General features: G+C 43.0%; 1 long non-coding RNA gene across 1 annotated transcript; it reads left to right on the top strand.

The window, feature by feature from the left end:
* The first annotated feature begins 322 nt into the window (after nucleotides 1-322).
* On the top strand, nucleotides 323-2,971 carry LOC115900664. The gene is made up of 3 exons (XR_004060317.1): nucleotides 323-529; nucleotides 1,176-1,296; nucleotides 2,538-2,971. It is a non-coding gene; the product is annotated as an uncharacterized LOC115900664 (long non-coding RNA).
* Nucleotides 2,972-5,843: the final 2,872 nt, after the last annotated feature.

Here is a 5,843-nt window from a genome sequence, read left to right on the forward strand (position 1 = left end):
TTGGATATTGAATATTTGAAACTGAAAGAATTTGAGAACTGGCAGGCACAGGAAGGATTCTCGGAACTTTCCCTGAAGCAGATCACAAGACTTTCACGTGAGAGGTGCCCTCCCTGTACCTGGAGGAAAGGAGCATCTTCATCTCCGAAGACAGAGGGACAGGGAATCCAAACAAGCCGCCCTGCTGGGTGTTCCCAGTTTACTGCCCTTAGCTCAGATCCTTCTGTCCTTCACATTTTCCCATGACTCCCTGCCCTTCATCCAACTCAGCAACAAAATGCTTAGCTACAACTGCTTCTGTGGGTCTTCATTTCCTTATGAAGGCTCCTGTGTCATGTAAAATTTATATTAAATACATTTGTATGCTTTTTCCTTGTTAATCTGTTTCTTTTCTGTTACAGGAGCTCCAATAAAGAACCTAGGAGGGTAGAAGGAAAAGCCTTTTCCTTTGCTACCCTATGTTACAGATGAGGACACTGAGGCTCAGAGAGGGGAAGCGACCTGCCCAAGGTCACACAGCCAGCACAAGGTAAAGCTGGGATTCGAACCTGGTCTACCTGGCTCTTCTGTTACACTTTCAGTCCTGATGCTAACTTTGGTGTGAACCAAACCAGAACCCATCAAGTGTTTAGCATAGCACCAGGCAAACAGTAAGTGCTCAACAAATGCGTGGTTCTTTTCCTTGTTTTCTTTCCTTGACTTTCAGGACAAAGCTCTTACTCCTCAATGGGCTTGATGATTGACACTGGCTTGATGATTTACTCCGCCCAACACCATGTGTCTCTTACTCCAGTGCTGGGGTGAAATCACGTGGTGATCCCACTCCACATCTCACCCTCATCTTCTGCCATCATCTAAATAGTTCCTGGCAGAAGCAATCTATCCTCTTTCAGGGAGTCATCCTGGATGGGCACCTCCCTGCCAGGTGCGCACTTCCCTACTTCCTGGGCTCAGGCTCAAAAGCTCATTCAGTTGGTTCTGCATTTGCCCATGGGGGCCCCGATCTGGTGCTACCAGCCAGGCCTCTGGAGCCAGCATGCCTCCTGAGGTCTTTAACTCATGTTGGCTGAGCTCCTCTCCTGTGTCAGGTCCTGGGCTAAGTATTTTCTGTGTTACAGAATTTCATTCCCACAACAACCCTTTGAGGGCATGCTTTTCTTCTCCTCATTTGACAGGTGCTGAGACTGAGGCTCTGAGACTTGAAGGAATTTGTAGACATGAGGTGATCTGTAGGCATGAGGATAAAGGAGGGCTGTGAGCCGCCACTCAGGAACACAGGAGCACATCCTTGTGCAGGTGACGTTTGGGGAGACCCTTGACAAAGAGCTAGCCTCTTAACAGGGAGACGTGGGGAGGTGAGGAGAGAAGGGAAGGGCAAGCTGGGCAGAGGAGACCACGGGAGCAAGGTAGGAAGATAGGACTGGCTTCTGGTATCTTCAAGAATTGGATGGAGAGGGTGGAAGGAAAATAGGGCTGGACCATGAAACACCTTGGGCAGCAGCCAGCGGCCAGAGGGCAAGGTCTCAGCAGCTAGGAAGCTCAGAGCGTGCCTGAGCAATGAGACCCTTGGATGGGAATCAGGCAGGGAGAGGAAGGCTGCTGGGGGTTGGGAGGGATTTGTGCCTCAGATAGGATGTGTGTTCCTGGCTTCTAGAAGATCCCTCCACCCAGGACACTCTGATATTCCATGGTTCTAAGAATCTGCAAGTTTAACACATTCTGGTTAAACAACTCCACCATTTTAATGGTTTTTATATTTTAACAATTTAGCACCCTAAGATTCCCTAATTCTAACATTTTCAGGGCCTAAGTTCCTGCATTTCTTCCATTCTAAACTTGTACTAAAAAGCTTAGGAGAGCCAGATGTGGTGGCTTATGCCTGTAATCCCAGCACTTTGGGAGGCCGAGGCGGGCAGATCACTTGAGGCCAGGAGTTCCTGACCAGCCAGGCCAACATGGTGAAAACCCATCTCTACTGAAAATACAAAAATTAGCTGAGCATGGTGGCACATGACTGTAGTCCCAGCTACTCAGGAGGTTGAGGCATGAGAATCGTTTGAACCCGGGAGGCGGAGGTTGCAGTGAGCCAAGATCATGTCACTGCACTTCAGCCTGGGCAACAGAGCCATGAGACTCTATCTCAAAAAAATAAAAATTAAAAATTAAAAAATTAAAAGAAAAAAATAAAAATAATAAAAAAAAACTCAAGAGAACTTAAAAGTTCAGAGCTTGTATAATTCACACCTGCTGCAGAGCCTGAGCACCTCAGATCATGTAATTTGAAGATTCTATGATTAATTTCAGGAAGGTGCTGAGCATGTGGGTGGGGAAGGCAGGGGGACAGGTCTGGGTGCATAAATATCACCTTGCCTCTCGTGTCAACTTCCCAAGGGCTGGGTACAGAAGAGGCATCAGGAAGTATTTACAGAATGACTGTTTGGGCAAGAAAGGACAGGTGTCTTAGTCTATTTTCTGTTGCTTATAACAGAATATCTGAAACTGGATAATTTACAAAGAAAGGAATTTATTTCTTACAGTTATGGAGGCTGAGATGTCCATTGTCAAGGAGCTGCATCTGGTGAGGTCCTTCTTGCTGCTGGTGACTCTCTGCAGAGCCCCCAAAGTGGTGCAGGACATCAGCTGGTGAAGAAGCTGAGTGCTCACACGCTAGGACAGCCCTCTCTTCCTTTTCTTATAAAGCTGCCAGTTCCTCTCCCATGATCGCTTAATGGATCAATTAATGGGTTAATCTATTAACCCATTAATTCACTAATCCATGACTGGATTAACCCATTCTTAAGGGCAGAACCCTCATGACCCAATCACCTCGTAAAGGCCCCACCTCCCAGTACAGCCACATTGGGGATTAAATTTCAACATGAGTTTTGAAGAGACAAATACTCAAACCATAGCAACAGACCTGGCTTGTGGGTGGAGATGGGGGTTAGGGGTGGTTCTGAGTCAGGTTTGAACGGGCAAAGTTGGGAGGAAATAGTCAAGTGCATTTGCAGGGAAGCCCACACGAAGTTGCCGATAAAAGGTTGAGCATTTGAGTTGGTATTTGAAATGGGGCCATGCCAACATTGGCATGCAACTAAGTGGAACTTGAGGTTCAGTTTCATGACTGCTGTGAAGCCAGGGTAAGACAAAAATTGGGTTGGCCAACTTTTTCTATAAACAGCCAGAGAGTAAATATTTTAGATATTGTGGAGCGAGACATGTATTATAACCTTTTAGCACAGATACAGTGTCATTGCCTAATAAGCACCATGTTTTACTATCTAATTGGATAACAAATAATGCACACTTCACTGGGCTTTAAAAATGTGATGCTCCACCATTGATGGATAAATAGATAAACAAAATGTGGTATATACATACATAGAATATTATTCAGCCTTAAAAAGGAAGGAATGGATGAGAGCAGTGGCTCATGGCTGTAGTCCCAACACTTTGGGAGGCTGAGGAGGGCAGATCACATGAGGCCAGGAGTTTGAGACCAGCCTGGCCAACATGGTGAAACCCCATCTCTACTAAAAAAAAAAAAAAGCAAATTATCTGGGTGTAGTGTCACACGCCTGTAATCCCAGCTACTTGGGAGGCTGAGGTACAAGAATCATATGAACCAGGCAGGCGGAGGTTGCAATGAGTCAAGATTGTGCCATTGCATTCCAGCCTTGGGGACAGAGCAAGACTCTATCTCAAAAAAAAAAATAAAAAATAAAAAAAAAGAAAGAAAGAAAAGAAAAGGAAGGAAATTCTGACACATGGCTGCGATGTAGATGAACCTTGAGGACATCATGCTCAATGAAATAAGCCAGTCACCAAAGGAGAGGTATCATAGAATTCTACTTCTATGAGGTACCTAGACTAGTCAAAATCATAGAGACAGAAAGTAGGGTGAAATAAAATTTACTGGAGGCCATTTTTTTGGACTAAGCTCCTGCACTAGACCCCAGGACCGAGACACTCATGCTAGGTGCCACGTAATCAAACTGACCTTTAAAACAGTCAGCTTTCCAAAACAAACATACAAACAAACAAAAAAACAGATTTATAGCAACCAACAGAGAAGGTCCCAGTCAACCTGAGCTAATGTGATAAGGAAGTCCCCTCTGCTTTCATCTTACAAGGAAAGTAACTTTGAAATACCCAGTCTACTTTTTGTTCCTTGTTTCTGTTCCCCTTCTGCCATTTTGTGCCCCCAAAGCCAACGCCCTCTGCTCATTGGGGTGCTTTTTTCTATTTTGTCGATGGGATGCTGCCCAATTAATGAATCAATAATAAAAGCCAGTGAGTAAGCTCAATTCATTGAAATGTTATTTTTTTTGACAATGGAATGGTAGTTGCCAGGGGCTGGAGGAGAGGGGAGAATGGGGAGTTGTTGTTTAATGGGTACAGGGTTTCAATTTTTCAAAATGAAAAGAGTTCTGGAGACAGACGGTGGTGATGGTTGCACAATAACGTGAATGTACTGAATGCTGCTGAGCTATCTAGTTAAAAATAGGGAAGATGGTAAATTTTATGTTGCGTGTATTTTGCCACATGATTATCATGTATTTTTAAAAAGTACAACACTGGAAGCCACTCTTCTTGTTTTGACATGACATGTATGCACCAGTAATAAAAAAATAAAATGCTGCCCCACAGCAATGTGCATGCTGTCGACTTGGAGCTGTGGCATGTGGTTCGTAGTGTGCTGAGCAGCCACACAAAGAGATGAGAACAATGACTCTCGGCGGCTACTACTGAGCCCCGCCATTGTAGCAGGAAAACAGCCTGGATAAATGTAGCAAACGGGCCCGGCTATGTCCCAATAAAACTTTATCTGTGGACACTGAAACTGAATTTCATTTAATTTTCATAAAAAATTCACAAAACTTTCTTCTTTCAGTTTTTTTTTTCTCCAACCATTAAAAAAATGTAAAAACCATTCTTAGTTCATGCACAGTAGTTGCTGACCCCTGGTGTAAAACATCACATTTCTTGATCATTTGGCCAATTTTTTTTTTTCCTGAGAATTGATTATAATTCTATTTAGTAAGAAGGTTCTTTGGAAGGGGTGATATTTGAAGGGAGACTCAAAGGAGGAGGAGACGAAAGCAACTTGAAAAGCCAAGAAACCAATATTCCAGACAGAGGGAAGAGAAAGACAAAAGTGTTTATGCCAGAATGAATCTACCAAACTCAAACCCTGGGACATTCTATAAAATATCTCGCCTGGATTCCAAAAATGACAAAGTCACAAAACAAACAACCGAGGAACTCTCCACACTAAAAGAAACTACAGAGACACGATTGGAAGCAACATATGATATTGGATTTACTTTTACTAAAATGGGCACCGTGTTGACAACTGGTGAGATCCCGATGAGATCTGTGGATTAGATAGTAGTATTGCATAAATGTTAATTCCTGACTTTGATTCTTGTACTTTGGTTACCTAAGATAATTCCATACTTTTAAGAAATACACACTCAAGTACTTACGGTAAAGAATACCATGCCTGCAGTTTACCACTAAGTGGTTCAGAAAAATATATACATATGTCATATACAAATATAAAACTATTATATATACACATATATACACACATATATACCCATGTATATATGTGTATATATGTACATATATCCATATGTGTATACACACACACATATATACATACATATGTGTGTGTTTGGGGAGAGAGAGAGAGAAAGAGGGACAGAGGGAGAGGGAGAATACTAGTGTAGTAAGATAATATTTGGGGAATATAGGTGGATGAAGGGTAGGGTATCTGGGAATTCTTTGTATTATTGTTGCAGTTTTTCTGTAAGTCTGAAATTATGTCAGTAGAAAAG

Source organism: Rhinopithecus roxellana, chromosome 12 (assembly GCF_007565055.1).
Source record: "Rhinopithecus roxellana isolate Shanxi Qingling chromosome 12, ASM756505v1, whole genome shotgun sequence".
In the NCBI taxonomy this organism is placed as follows: domain Eukaryota; kingdom Metazoa; phylum Chordata; class Mammalia; order Primates; family Cercopithecidae; genus Rhinopithecus; species Rhinopithecus roxellana.